Below are 15485 nucleotides of genomic sequence, written 5' to 3'. Positions count from 1 at the left end.
CAAGAAAAATACTACAAAGTTGGAGAAACATGTTTTATCCACAGAAAGCCTTATGATAGATGCTTAAAATCATAAGGGTTTTGAGACACATTAGAAATTCAATCTCAAGTTTTTACATATTACCACAGAGAACCTCAGTTCTGGATTGTTGAGAGTATTAATAGCAACTCTTATATGGTATTTTCTACATTCCAGTCCTTGTTCTAAGCATTGTATGGAAACTTCCAATACTAGCAATGTTAAAGGCAGGAGGTATTATTTGTTAGGCATGGTGGAACACCTTCAGAAGGCTGAAGCAGAAGGATAATGAGTTCAAGGCCAGCCTTGCCTATCTAGTGAGTTATATAGAAAAGCCTGATATATACGTGTGTGTGTGTGTGTGTGTGTGTGTGTGTGTGTGTGTGTGTGTGTGTAGTGTGTAGTGGTAAGTATTTGAGCTTGGATCACAATCTTAAGCCCTGTTGGTGTTTTGAGGTATGCTTTCACTCTGCATCCCAGGCTGCCCTAAACTATGTAGACCAAGTGGGCCTTGAACTCATGGCATTCCACTTGCCTCTGTTCCTCAAGTGCTGGGATTGCCACTACACTTAGCTAGTAACACTGAAATTTTACTTGAAACTTACTATAGAACTTAAAAGTCTTCATCACACAGAAACACAAACACATATAAAATACTATATGTGCTAATAGACACATTAATTTGATTTTTTTTAAAAAAAATATATGTATATAAAATAGTTACATCACACACATTAAAGTTATATATTTTTAGCTTGTTTTGTTTTGTTTTGTTTTTTAAGGAGAGCCTCAGTATAACTTAGGCTGACCTGGAATTCACAATGTAGTCTCAAAATGGCCTTGAACTTATAGCAGTCCTCCTACATCTGCTTCCTGAGTGCTGGGACTAAAGGTGTGCACCATGCCCAACTCTATTTTTAACTTTTTATTGAGAACCTCTGTAGGAACACATAATGCATCCTGATCATAATCCCCTTCCCACCCTTTTTCCTTTCCCTTCCCTATTCCCCTTCCACTGAACCCCTTCTTTCTAACTAGCCCCTCTTCTATTTTGATGTCATCATTTTTTTAAATATTTATTTGAGAGAGAGGGAGAGGCAGACAGAGAGAGAGAGAGACAGAATTGGTGCTCCAGGGCCTCCAGCCACTGCAAACAAACTCCAGACACATGTACCACCTTGTACATTTGGTTTACTTGGGCTTTGGGGAATTGAACCTGGGTCCTTTGGCTTTTCAGCCAAACACCTTAACTGCTAAGCCATCTCTCCAGCCCTGAAGTCATCATCATTGTTATTATTATTTTGCCTCTCCAGCCATAAGATTTTGATTAGGCTTTCAGTACCAGGCATAAATGTAGTATACCTCAAATCCAATCAGAAAGGAGTTGGTTTTCCCCATAACAGATATGTCATCATTGCACAAGTTGGCACATTTTGCCTGGATGGCCATGTAGCTTTCAGGGTGCATTGCTGGTTAAGACCATTGATGACCCTTTCCAGCATCCTGCATATAGAATGGCTACTGCTTTTTATGTGTTGATTTTGTATCCTGCCACATTGCTAAAGGAATTAATCAGCTTTAGAAGTTTTGAGGTGTAGAGTTTTGGGTCACTTATGTATAAGATCATGTCATCTGCAAATAGGGCTAATTTGACTTCTTCCTTTCCAGTTTATATTCCTTTTATTTCTTTCTACTGTCGTATTGCTTGGGCTAGTACTATGTAGAAGAGCAGTGATGAGAGTGGGCACCCATATCTTGTTCCCAATCTCAATGGAAACTCCTTGAGTCCCCATTAAATATTACTTGGACTTTAGGTACTTTATGTATAGATTTTATTGTGTTGAGATATAAACTCTCCTTGCCTACTCTATTCAGAATTTTGATCATGAAGTGATGTATTTTGTCAAAGGCCTCTGCATCCACTGAAAAATTATCATGCGGATCTTGTGATTAAGTTTATTTATGTGATATATTACATTGGCAGATTTCTGCATGTTGTAGTTGCATCCTTGGGATGAATCCTGCTTGGTCAAGGTGGATAATAATTTTGATTTGTTATTGGATTTGGTTTGCAAGGATTCTGTTGAGGATTTTGACTCTAAGTTTGTGGTGGCTTGAAGAGATGGCTCCCAATATATTCAGTTTATTTGTTATAGTTTGCATCTGCAGCCACCTGGTTGGAGGCAGTGTCACTGGGTGGATCTTAAGGTGTGGTGGTGGGTTTAAGATTTCAATCTAAAGATATGTGCAGTGTGCCTAGCTGGAGTTCCTGAAGTGTGCTGTGCTCTGTAGCTTTTTAGCTTGTACTTCTCTGTCTCTGCTTGGTCCAATGAAAGCAGGCCAGCTTCTTCTGCCATTATGGAACTTCCCCGGGATCTGTAAGCTTCAATAAATATCCCTTCCTCCATAACTGTGCCTGGTCTGGAAGTTCATCTCAGCGAACCCGAAGCTGTCTGTTACAGAACTTGGTACCAAGGAGCGGGCTGAGACGAATCTGACTATGTGGTGGATGTTATCTTTTGGAACCTTTGTTTTGGAGGAACAGGCATGGACTTGGTTCTTGCAACTGAAAATGTCTTCTGGAGTGGTAAGCCTAGTTTTATGGACTATTCTGATGAGAGTCTGATAATGCTAACTGCAAACAGCATTGAACTTCAAGGCTTGGCTTATGAGGTTTCTAAGGGGAAGGAAAGACTTCAGAGAACTTTGTTGGAACTGGGCTCCTGGCATAAGGGCTGGCTTGTCCTGCTGCTCAGGCCCAGAGAGTTTGATCAAGTTAAATTTGTAATGGTCTGATGTGTTTGGCTAAAGATCTTGGACTGAGAGATTTAAGATTTTAAGATGGAAAACCTCAAGCAAGTTAAAATTACAGTCAGTCTCATATTGCTGGCAGAAATCACCTGACTAAGAGCAGCTTTTGGGAAGAAAAGGTTTATTTTGGATTCTAGGCTCGAGGGGAAGCTCCATGATGGCAGGTGAAAATGATGGCCTGAGCAGAGGGTGGACATCACTCCCTGGCCAACATAAGGTGAACAATAGCAACAGGAGAGTGTGCCAAACACTGGCAAGGGAAAACTGGCTGTAATGTCCATAAGCCCACCCCAACAATACACTGTCTCCAAAAGGCATTAATTCCCAAATCTCCATCAGCTGGGAACCTAGCATTCAGAGCACCCAAGTTTATGGGGAACATGTGAATCAAACCACCACAGATACATACAGTGAGTTAAGCAGATGTTGCAGCACACCAGGAGGCTCAAGGAGAGGTATGTGAGGTCAGTTGGGAAATAAAAGCATTGGTATTTCCTCTGGATCCTTGGAGATAATTCTGCACACATTTAATTTGTTTTCTAGCCCCTCCTCACCACTATCACACACTAGAGACACAATTTCAGGAGATACTCCCAGGATTCAAGCAAAGGCTATGACTATCTATAGCATGTGGGTGATGATAAGAACCTCAGAAGGAAGCATTTATATTCATAAGCAGTAGATTTTCTACAATTAGTAGCTTTTCTGCATGCTGCTTATTGATACAGATTTGACTGATAATTTCATGGACCAGAAATGTGGGGATTGTAGTGAACATAGGAGACCAGACATTCATTGTCTTTTCCAGGTAAGAAATAAATTTTGAGAATGTTTGGTGAGAAGGTGGAGATATCTATACTCTAAAGTTATACCTTCCTTTATATCAGTATACTTCTTAGCCAATATTCCCCGATCTCAGGATACTTCTTTTTGTTTGTTTGTTTGTTTTTGGTTTTTTTTGAAGAAGGGTCTCACTCTTAGCTCAAGCTGACCTGGAATGCACTATTTAGTCTCAGGGTGGCCTAGAACTCATGGCGATCCTCCCAAGTGATGGGATTAAAGGCATGTGCTACCACACCTGGCAGGCCACAGATTTTAAGCTGGAGATGAGGGAAATGTGGGAAAGAATTTTCCCATGCAAGTTTGCTTCCTCCTCTTCACTTTTTCTTCCCCCATCTTTCTTATGCCTTCAGCTGTTTACATTCTACTTAGTGTGGCTTAGGTAACTCTCCTTTTTCTGTTGTAAATTATGCAGTAAGAAACAGCATGAATAAAAAGAAAATTTATGGCTAGAGAGGTGGCTTAGACCCTTGTTGGAGGCTTGATTCCCCAGTACCCACATAAGCCTGATGCACCAGGTGGTGCATGCAATCTGGAGTTTGTTTGCAGTAGCTGGAGGCCCTTGTGTGCCCATTGTCTATCTGCCTCTTTCTCTTTGTATCTCTGTCAAATAAATAAATAAAAAGAAAAAGAAATATTTTTTAAAAGAAAATTTATTTGTGTGAGCCAGGGTATAGCTCAGTGGAAGAGCACCTAGCTAGCATGTGTAAGGACCTAAATTTGATTTCAAGAGGAAGGAGGAAAAAAGGAATAAAGGAAGTAACTAGAGAGAAAATAAAAGGGAAGGCAGGAGAGATGTATGGAGAGAGAGGGGGGAAAGAAGAAAGAGAGACTCCAACAAAAAGAAAACACATGTTTGTTCTTTAAGCTATCCTGTGTATGGCATTTTGCTAGAGCTTTCCAAACTAAGGTATGTTCCAAAGATTTCAAAAGAAGTGATTCTGCCCTGATTTTTCCATACTGAGAAAGAAAAGAAAGGCAGAAGATGGCGGCGTAGGTACCATGCCAAAGCAGCCTATGGGGGAAGAAGACCAAAAACACTCAGCAAAATACACACTTTTACTAAAAAGTGAAGTGTATAGGAAATTGAAGCGGCAGGGGAGAAGTAGAAGAGATCCAGAGCATCCAGAGCCCACACAGGCCAGCAAAAGCGGCCCCAGCAGGTCTGCCAACGACAGCAGTGGCGGCACACCAAAAAGCCATCAGGCTCTGCTCCAGCCGCAGGAAAAGCCAGGTGTGGGGAGTTTCCACTCACACCGCAGCTCTCTGCAACTCAGGAAACGTGAAGGGAGAGTGGCAGGGAGCAATGGAGGAGCAGACCACGAGGTAGAACACGTGGAGCAGTGAGAGAACGAGAGCAGCTGTGGCTCCCTTCCCTCCCCGACCACTTGAGCCCAGCTCCAGAGAACAGAGCAGCAGTCCCGGGACCGGCCACACCAACTTGAGCAAACAGTGGGACCCAAACAGGAGCAGAGTCCAGCAGCAACATCAGGGGTTATGGCACCAGTAACAGTGGCCCCATTAGCAGCAGATCCAGTAGCAGCAGCAGCAGCAGACCCAGAAGCAGCAGCTTCAGAGGCAGCAGCATTAGATACAGCAGCAGCAGCCACAGTGGCAGCAGTGACGGTGGACCCAGCAGCAGCAGCTTCAGCAGCAGCATGGCTCCAGCATTGGCAGCTACAGCAGCAGCAGCAGAGGCAGCAGCAGAGGTGGACCCAGCAACAGCAGCTTCAGCAGAAGCTTTAGCAACAGCAGTTCCAGCAGTGGGTGTGCTGATCTGCAGGGCCACAGTTGCCAGGCTCAGTTTTCCCTGAAGGAAAACCCAGTGCCCAGATCCAGAAATCAGAACAGCAGCCCAACAACCCAGGCAGAAACTTGACTGAGACCAAAATCATCCAAGGTAACTGGGATTGCACCAGGGAAGGGTCTCACTTGGTCAAAGCTGACTTGGATCCCTCAATAGACCAGATATCTTAACCTCTTTGTTGATAGAGGATCTGGTTGTTATAATAACTACGCTGGCATACATACTTGGGGCTGTTTTTGATTGAATGTGTACAGTGTTTAGTTAACTTTTAGAATATGCCTGTATTTTATTCCACTCAGCCTACTTGAATACTCCCATAACAGGGAAACTCAACCACTAGGAACACCTTTGTAGATACTCTGAGAGTCTTAAGAGCCACACCTAACACCTTAAGCTCCTACCCTGAAAATATATAACATCAAATCAATTGATACAGGTAAGAATACCCAGCTAGCTAGAAAAATCCAAGTATTAACTTAATCCAAGATGCAAAAATATATATATTATAACACAAGAAACACTAAAAAGCAATATGATATAAATCCACCTAAAAGTATTAATTCATCAGAAATGACCTCCAGTGAGAACGAGTTAGAGGAAATGCCTGAGAAAGATTTCAAAAGAATAATTGTAAATATGTTCAAAGAGGTCAAAGAACAAATCAAAGGAATCAAAGAAGAAATCAAAGAGGAAATCAAAGGAATCAAAGAAGACACAGGACACCAATTTAATGAAATAAAGAAGGCAATACAAGACATAAATAAGGAAATACAAATAATAAAGAAAAACCAGTCAGAATTACTAGCAATGAAGAACACAGTTAATGAAATTAAAAAAACTCTGTAGAAAATCTCACCAGTAGAATGGATGAAGGAGAAGACAGAATATCTAAGCTAGAAGACCAGGTGGCAGATCTAATACAGTCCAACAAAGAAAGACAAACTTATAGAAAAGTATGAATGGGAATTTCAAGATATTTGGGGCACTATGAAAAGATCAAATATAAGAATTCAGGGCATAGTAGAAGGAGAAGAATTCCACTCCAAAGGCATAGTGGCATCTTCAACAAAATCATAGAAGAAAATTTCCCCCAAATTGGGAAAGAGGTGCCAGTACAGATACAGGAAGCCTTTAGAACCCCAGCCAGACAAAACCTGGAAAGAATCTCTCCTTGCCATATTATAATCAAACTTCCAAACACACAAACCAAAGAAAAAATATTAAAAGCAGTTAGAGGGAAAAATCAAGTTACCTACAAAGGCAAGCCCATCAGGATTACAGCAGATTATTCAACACAAACTTTAAGAGCCAGAAGGGCTTGGAGTGATGTATTCCAACTTCTGAAAGATAACAACTGTCAACCAAGGTTACTTTATCCTGCAAAGCTATCCATCCAAATAGACGGAGAAATAAGGACATTCCATGACAAAAGCAGGTTAAAGGAGTTTTTGAAGACAAAGCCAGCTCTACAGAAAATACTTGATTGAATCCTACATGCTAAAGAAAAGGAAAAGCACACATATAAGGAACCTAGAAAAAACAAGCAATACTCAAATACTACTTAACACAAGAGAGCACAGGTAGAACAGAAACCACACGCACACACAAAAATGGCAAACATAAATACACACCTTACAATAATATCTCTTAATATCAACAGCGTCAATGCCCCAACCAAAAGACATAGGTTTGCAGACTGGGTTAAAAAGCAGGATCCTACAATTTGTTGTCTCCAAGAAACTCACCTTTCTATAAAGGATAGACATTATCTTAGGGTGAAAGGTTGGAAAATGGTGTTTCAAGAAAATGGACCTAGAAATCAAGCAGGGTTTGCTATCCTAATACCTGACAGGGTAGACTTTAGTCCAATGTTAGTCAAGAGAGATAAGGAAGGTCACTTTACATTGATTAAGGGCTCACTCCAACAGGAGGACACTACAATCCTAAACATATATGCACCTAACATGGGGGCTCCAAAATTCATCAAACAAACACTATTAGAACTAAGGTCACAGATAACACCAAACACAGTGGTGGTGGGTGACTTTAACACCCTACTCTCATCAATTGACAGGTCATCCAGGGAAAAAATAAACAGAGAGGCATCTGGACTAAATGAGGTCATAGAAGGAATGGACCTAACAGATATATACAGGACATTTCATCCAAAGGCTGCAGAATATACATTCTTTTTAGCAGCACATGGAACATTCTCTAAAATAGACCATATATTAGGACACAAAGCAAATCTTAACAAATTCAGGAAAATTGAAATAATTCCTTGCATTCTATCTGACCACGATGGAATTAAACTACAAATCAGTAGCAAGAAAGGCTAAAGAGCATACACAAAATCATGGAAACTAAACAATACACTACTAAATGATGAATGGGTCAATGAAGAAATCAAGAAGGAAATCAAAAAATTTATGGAGTCATACGATAATGAGAACACAACATATCAAAATCTCTGGAACACAATGAAGGCAGTTCTAAGAGGTAAATTTATAGCCTTAAGTGTCTATATTAAGAAATTAGAGGGCTGGAGAGATGGCTTAATGGTTAAGCGCTTGCCTGTGAAGCCTAAGGACCCCGGTTCGAGGCTCGGTTCCCCAGGTTCCACGTTAGCCAGATGCACAAGGGGGCGCACGCGTCTGGAGTTCGTTTGCAGAGGCTGGAAGCCCTGGCGCGCCCATTCTCTCTCTCCCTCTATCTGTCTTTCTCTCTGTGTCTGTCGCTCTCAAATAAATTAAAAAAAAATAAAAAATAAATAAATTAGAAAGGTCACAAGTAAACGACCTAATGTTTTACCTTAAAGCCTTGGAAAAAGAAGAACAAGGCAAACCAAAAATCAGTAGACAGGAAGAAGTAATAAAGATCAGGGAAGAAATTAATGAAATAGAAACAAAAAAAAAAACCAATCCAAAAAAAATGAAACAAAGAGTTGGTTCTTTCAAAGGATAAACAAGATTGATAAACCCTTAGCAAATCTGACCAAAAGAAAGAAAGAAGAGACACAAATTAATAAAATTAGAAATGAAAACGGTAGCATCACATCAGATTTCAGAGAAATTCAAAAAATCATAGGACATACCATAAAAGCATATACTCCACAAAGCATGAAAATATGAAAGAAATGGATGATTTCCTTGATTTATATGACCTACCTAAATTAAATCAAGATGAGGTTAATTGCTTAAATAGACCTATAACAAACATGGAGATCCGAACAGTTATCAATAATCTCCCAACTAAAAAGAGCCCAGGCCCAGATGGATTCACTGCTGAATTTTATCAGACCTTCAAGGAAGAGCTAACACCATGGCTTCTTAAGCTTTTCCAGGAAATAGAAAAAGAAGGAATTCTACCAAATTCCTTCTATGAAGACAGCATCACCCTGATACCAAAACCAGGCAAAGATAGAACAAAAAAAGAAAATTATAGACCAATCTCCCTCATGAACATAGATGCAAAAATTCACAACAAAATATTGGCAAACAGAGTACAAGAATATATCAGAAAGATCATTCACCCTGACCAAGTAGGCTTTATCCCAGAGATGCATGGATGGTTCAATATATGCAAATCTATAAATGTAATACATTATATAAATGGGTTGAAGGACAAAAATCACATGAAAATCTCATTAGATGCAGAGAAAGCATTCAACAAAATCCAACATCTCTTCATGATAAAAGTCCTACAGAGACTGGGAATAGAAGGAACATATCTCAATATAATAAAAGCTATTTATGACAAGCCTATAGCCAACATATTACTAAATGGGGAAAAACTGGAAGCTTTTCCACTAAAATCAGGAACAAGACAAGGATATCTACTGTCCCAAATTTTATTTAATTTTATTTATTTATTTATTTAATAAATTTTATTTATTTATTTATAGTTCTGGAAGTCTTAGCCATAGCAATAAGGCAAGAGACACACATAAAAGGGATACAAATTGGAAAGGAAGAGATCAAGTTATCATTATTTGCAGATGACATGATTCTATACATAAAGGACCCTAAAGACTCTACTAGCAAACTGTTAGAGCTGATAAAAACCTACAGCCATGTATCAGGATACAAAATAAATACACAGAAATCAGTAGCCTTCATATTTGCTAACAACAAACACACAGAGGATGAAATCAGAGAATCACTCCCATTCACAATTGCATCAAAAAATAAATAAATAAAGTACCTTGCAATAAACCTAACCAAAGAAGTAAAGAATCTCTACAATGAGAACTTTAAAACTCTCAAGCGAGAAATTGCAGAAGACACTAGAAAGTGGAGAAACATCCCTTGTTACTGGATTGGAAGAATCAATATTGTGAAAATGGCAATCTTACGTAAAGCAATCTACACATTTAATGCAATCCCTATCAAAATTCCAAAGGCATTCTTCATGGAAATAGAAAAAACAATCCAAAACTTCATTTGGAATCACAAAAAACCTCGAATATCTAAAGTAATACTGAACAACAAAAATAAGGCTGATGGTATCACCATACCTGATTTTAACCTATACTACAGAGCCATATTAACAAAAACAGCGTGGTACTCGCACAAAAACAGACATGTAGATCAATGGAACAGAATAGAGGACCCAGATAAGTCCAGTTAGCTATAGCCATCTGATATTCGATAAAAATGCCAAAAATACTCATTGGAGAAAAGACAGCCTCTTCAGCAAATGGTGTTGGAAAAACTGGATATATATCTATAGAAGGATGAAACTAGACTCTTCTCTCTCGCCTTGCACAAGAATTAAGTCCAAATGGATTAAAGACCTTAACATCAGACCTGAAACTCTGAAACTGCTAGATGAAAAAGTAGGGGAAACTCTTCAACATATCGATCTTGGCAAAGACTTTCTGAATACAACCCCAATTGCTCAGGCAATAAAACCACAGATTAATCACTGGGACCTCATGAAATTACAAAGATTTTGCACTGCAAAGGACACAGTGAAAAAAGCAAAAAGGCAACCTATAGAATGGGAAAAAATCTTCACCAGCTATATATCTGATAGAGGATTAATATCTAGGATATACAAAGAACTCAAAAAATTAAATAATAAGGAATCAAACAAGCCAATCAAAAAATGGGCTATGGAGCTAAATAGAGCATTCTCAAAGGAAGAAATACAAATGGCATATAAGCATCTAATAGTGTTCTACGTCACTAGTCATCAGGGAAATGCAGATTAAAACTACATTGAGATTCCATCTCACTCCTGTCAGATTGGCCACCATCAGGAAAACAAATGATCAGAAATGTTGGTGGGGATGTGGAAAAAGAGGAACCCTTCTACACTGCTGGTGGGAATGCAATCTGGTCTAGCCATTGTGGAAATCAGCGTGGAGGTTCCTAAAACAGCTAAAGATTGATCTACCATATGACCCAGCTATAGCACTTCTAGGCATATATATGAAGGACTCATCTCATTTCCTTAGAAGTACGTGCTCAACCATGTTTATTGCTGCTCAATTTATAATAGCTGGGAAATGGAACCAGCCTAGTTGTCCCTCAACTGATGAGTGGATAATGAAAATGTGGCACATTTATACAATGGAGTACTCCTCAGCGGTAAAGAAAAATGAAGTTATGAAATTTGCAGAAAAATGGATGGACCTGGAAAGGATTATACTAAGTGAGGTAACCCAGGCCCAGAAAGCCAAGTGCCACATGTTCTCTCTCATATGTGGATCCTAGCTACAGAAGATTGGGCTTCTGTGTGAGACAGAAAATACTTAGTAGCAGAGGCCAGTAAGTTAAAAAGGAGATATAAAGGGAAAAGAAAGGAAGGGAGGGGCTGGAGAGATGGCTTAGCGGTTAAGCACTTGCCTGTGAAGCCTAAGGACCCCGGTTCGAGGCTCGGTTCCCCAGGTCCCACGTTAGCCAGATGCACAAGGGGGCGCACGCGTCTGGAGTTCGTTTGCAGAGGCTGGAAGCCCTGGCGTGCCCATTCTCTCTCTCCCTCTATCTGTCTTTCTCTCTGTGTCTGTCGCTCTCAAATAAATAAATTAATTGATTAATTAAAAAAAAAAGAAAGGAAGGGAGGAGGGTACTTAATAGGTTGATATTGTATATATGTAAGTACAATGATTGAGTTGGGGAGGTAATATGATGGAGAATGGAATTTCAAAGGGGAAAGTGGGGGGGGATGGAATTACCATGGGATTTTTTTTTTAATTTTTTTTTTAATTTATTTGAGAGAGACAGACATAGAGAGAAAGACAGATAGAGGGAGAGAGAGAGAGAATGGGCGCTCCAGGGTTTCCAGCCATTGCATACGAACTCCAGACGTGTGCGCCCCCTTGTGCATCTGGCTAACCTGGGACCTGGGGAACCGAGCCTCGAACTGGGGTCCTTAGACTTCACAGGCAAGCGCTTAACTGCTAAGCCATCTCTCCAGCCCACCATGGGATATTTTTTTATAATCATGGGAAATGTTAATCAAAATTTAAAAATAAAAAAGATAAAGGCAGAGTAAATCATCTATAATAACTACTCAATATGATATTAAGATTTGAAGATGCATGTTATAAATGGAGGTGTCAATAAAAAGCTTTAAAAGTATCTTATTGGACTATGGGTTTAGCTGTAGGCATCCACAAGCCTGTAGTGTATTCAACCCAATAAGACTATGTGAATTCATTCTCTTGGGACTCTCCTCCCGACCTGGGGACCAAAAGCTGCTCTTTGCCCTCTTTTTAATCATATACCTGGTCACCCTTACAGGAAATCCGCTCATCATTTTGGCTATCTAGTCTTATCCTCAACTCAAAAATCCTATGTATTTATTCCTGAGTATTTTGTCCTTTGCTGATATTTGCTACACAACTGTCATCTTCCCAAGGATGCTGATGAACTTCTCAGAGAAGAAAACCATTTCCTATTCTGAGTGTCTAACACAGATGTATTTCATTCTAGTCTTTGGAAATATTGATAGTAATATCCTGACAGCCATGGCCATAGATCATATGTAGCCATTCTTAGCCCTTTACATTATGTTACTGTAATGAGCTGCTGACTTTGTATGTCACTGCTGGCCTTCTCCATTGCTTTCTCCTACCTGCACTCCCTCCTACATGTCCTCCTCGTGAATAGACTCACTTTTTGTGCATCAAATGTTATCCATCACTTTTTCTATGATGTCAACCCTGTTCTGAACCTTTCCTGCTCTTCCACCTCTGTCAATGACGCTGTGGCCATGACAGAAGGTATGGCTTCTATGATGGCTCCATTTGTCTGTATTGTCATCTCATACCTAAGAATCTTCACGACTGTCCTCAAGATTCCCTCAGCTGCTGGAAAATGCAAAGCCTTCTCCACCTACAGCTCCCATATCACTGTGGTGACTCTATTTTATGGGAGTATTAGCTATGTCCATTTCCAGCCCTTATCCAGCTATACTGTCAAAAATCACATAGCAACAATCAAGTACACTGTATTGACATCAGTGTTGAGCCCAGTTATCTACAGTTTAAGAAACAAAGATATTAAATGGGACTTAGAGAAACTAATAAGTAGGATGAAGTATAAATTTGATAGATTTTCTTTAACGAAAGCTAATGAAGCCCATGGCTGTTGATTACAAAGTGGTAGGTATGTGTGCATGCATGTGCATGTTTGTATGCACCTGGTGTAAATTGGCTATGAAGGATTGTTTTCTCACCAATCACAGCTATACCTTGCAATTTTTCATCCTGTGGCCTCAGTCACTCTATTATTGGACAGTTAGACTAACTTGCATCAATTATACACTCATAAAATAATATCTCTCCATTCTGAAAATGCATCCCCTTTATTCATTCCATATTTATTTGGAGCTTCATTTTTCTATCACTTTATAAATTCAGCCTTGTTTTGTCATATCCCTACTGTATTTTTAATCTGTAGATTTTTTTTAATAAAGGAAAACTTATTCCACATAATCAGAAATGTCTCCTATTAGGGTCCAATGGGAGGGGGTAGATCACAGATGAGCCTAAACAATGGTACCAAACTGCCTGTATTTACTGAAAACTAATAAATTAAATTAAAAAAAAAAAGAAATGTCTCCTATTGCCATGGGTATGGACTAGTAAGGACCTGTAGATGATGATGCCTGATATAAAAGAGGCTCTGGATTTAGATAATGAGTACTATGCCATAGTAAAAGTCAGACAATGTGTTTTACACAGTATATTACATTGGTTCGCTTTCTCTTTCTTGGTGTTTATATTTAATAGATGGAGCTATCAAAGATAAATTAGTTTCATACTCTGTTTTAGTCAAGGAGAAGATAGATGATCTTAAAGTGCTGTATTATAGGATAAGGTTTTGGTGATTTGTTATATAAATTGGTAACTATAGATAATAATAATACACTGGGGTCTTTTTTTGTTTGTTTGTTTTTTCAAGGTAGGTTCTCACTCTAGCCCAGGCTGACCTGGAATTCACTATGGAGTCTCAGGGTGGCCTTGAACTCGCAGCAGTCCTCCTACCTCTGCCTCCTGAGTGCTGGGATTAAAGGAGTGCACCACCACGCCCGGCTACACTGTGTTTATTAAACAGCTAAAAGGATAGATTTTAAATATTCTCAGCACAAAAATGGTATTTTATAGTTATGTAATTAGCCTGATTTTTATTATTTAACAATGTATTTGTATCAAAACAATGCATTATAGTCTATAAACGTATGTGATTATTGTCAAAAAATAAAATTGAATTAAAAAGAATTTTTAAATCCCATTCATTTTCCACAATAATACATATTGTTTTCACCAAGGACATATTGCTCAATTTCCTTTATTACATGTATGGGAAGTTAATTATACTTTCCATGCCAACTTTCATCAACTAATAAGGAGTCCTAGATTGTTATATTAGGGAAACTCAGAACCCTTTGTTTGAAATGAAGGAAGAAGAGTTAAGGAGAAGTTACTATAGTTGCCATGGGCATAGGAGCAAGGAGCACTGGTGAATGCAATAAGTGAAGTTTTACTGTAATCACAACCTTTGTGACTTCACTTTATATACATAACTTCTTCTACAGTATAGTTGTACTGTTAACTTTGAACTTTCATTCTACCTAATTATAACCTCTTTGTGATGTTTTTATCAGCCTAATCCAACAAAGTCTTAGTGAATTCTATTCTAATTTAGCCCTGTTCACCCATTTAACAGCTTTCATGGCTTTCCTTGCTCTCCTTACATCCTGTCTTGAAACACAGACTTATGTGACTTCCCCTCGGGTACCTATAGGCAGAGTAGTCTTTTGCTGCTAACATCATTTGTCTTAGGCTGTGCTAGAATCTGTGGCCTACATCTGCCCTTGTTTCTTTCATAGAGGATGACTCCCTGTCATCTGGTCCTTGCCATTCACATTCACCTAACTTGAATGAGCCTCTCTAGACCATCGAGAAACCTTTGGGCTACCTTCAGGATAATATTTGGGAAAATATCCAGTCCTCTACTATCTACTAATATAATGACACTATTTCCTATCACTCTTTCAAATCTCATAAGCACAAGGAGCACCAGTGTGGCCCTCATTGTCTGAATAGAACTCACATCCAATCTATTCTCATGCCCATGGATTTAAAGAGCCTTACCAAATAACCCTCAGCATTATTTAAGTTTGTTCATTTGGTTTGATTTCTCTTTTCAACTTTTCCCTATGGATTCATAGTGCCAATTCTTAAAAGATAAGAATTTGACCTCTTTCTTCACATAGAAAGATAGGTGTATGGGCAGGTAGATAGATGATAGATAGATAGATAGATAGATAGATAGATAGATAGATAGATAGATAGACAGACAGTTAGAGGATAGATACAGACTGAATTGTGTCTCTCCAAAATTTATCTGTTAAAGTCCAAACCTCTCATATGTATTTAAGGACAAGGTATTTGAGTAAGATTAAGATGTAGTCATTAAGGTGCACTCTAATCCAATATTACCAGTATCTTAGTAAGAAGGGTCTAGGACACAAACACATACAGAGGGACAACCAT

At 39.0% G+C, this 15485-nt stretch overlaps 1 pseudogene; it reads left to right on the top strand.

Moving 5' to 3' along the window:
- Positions 1-12032: 12032 nt before the first annotated feature.
- On the top strand, positions 12033-13078 carry LOC101611894 (annotated as a pseudogene).
- Positions 13079-15485: the final 2407 nt, after the last annotated feature.

Source organism: Jaculus jaculus, chromosome 1 (assembly GCF_020740685.1).
Source record: "Jaculus jaculus isolate mJacJac1 chromosome 1, mJacJac1.mat.Y.cur, whole genome shotgun sequence".
Taxonomy (NCBI): Eukaryota; Metazoa; Chordata; class Mammalia; order Rodentia; family Dipodidae; genus Jaculus; species Jaculus jaculus.
Note: the sequence above shows the minus strand (reverse complement) of the source record. Positions and strands in the feature narration are given on the sequence as shown.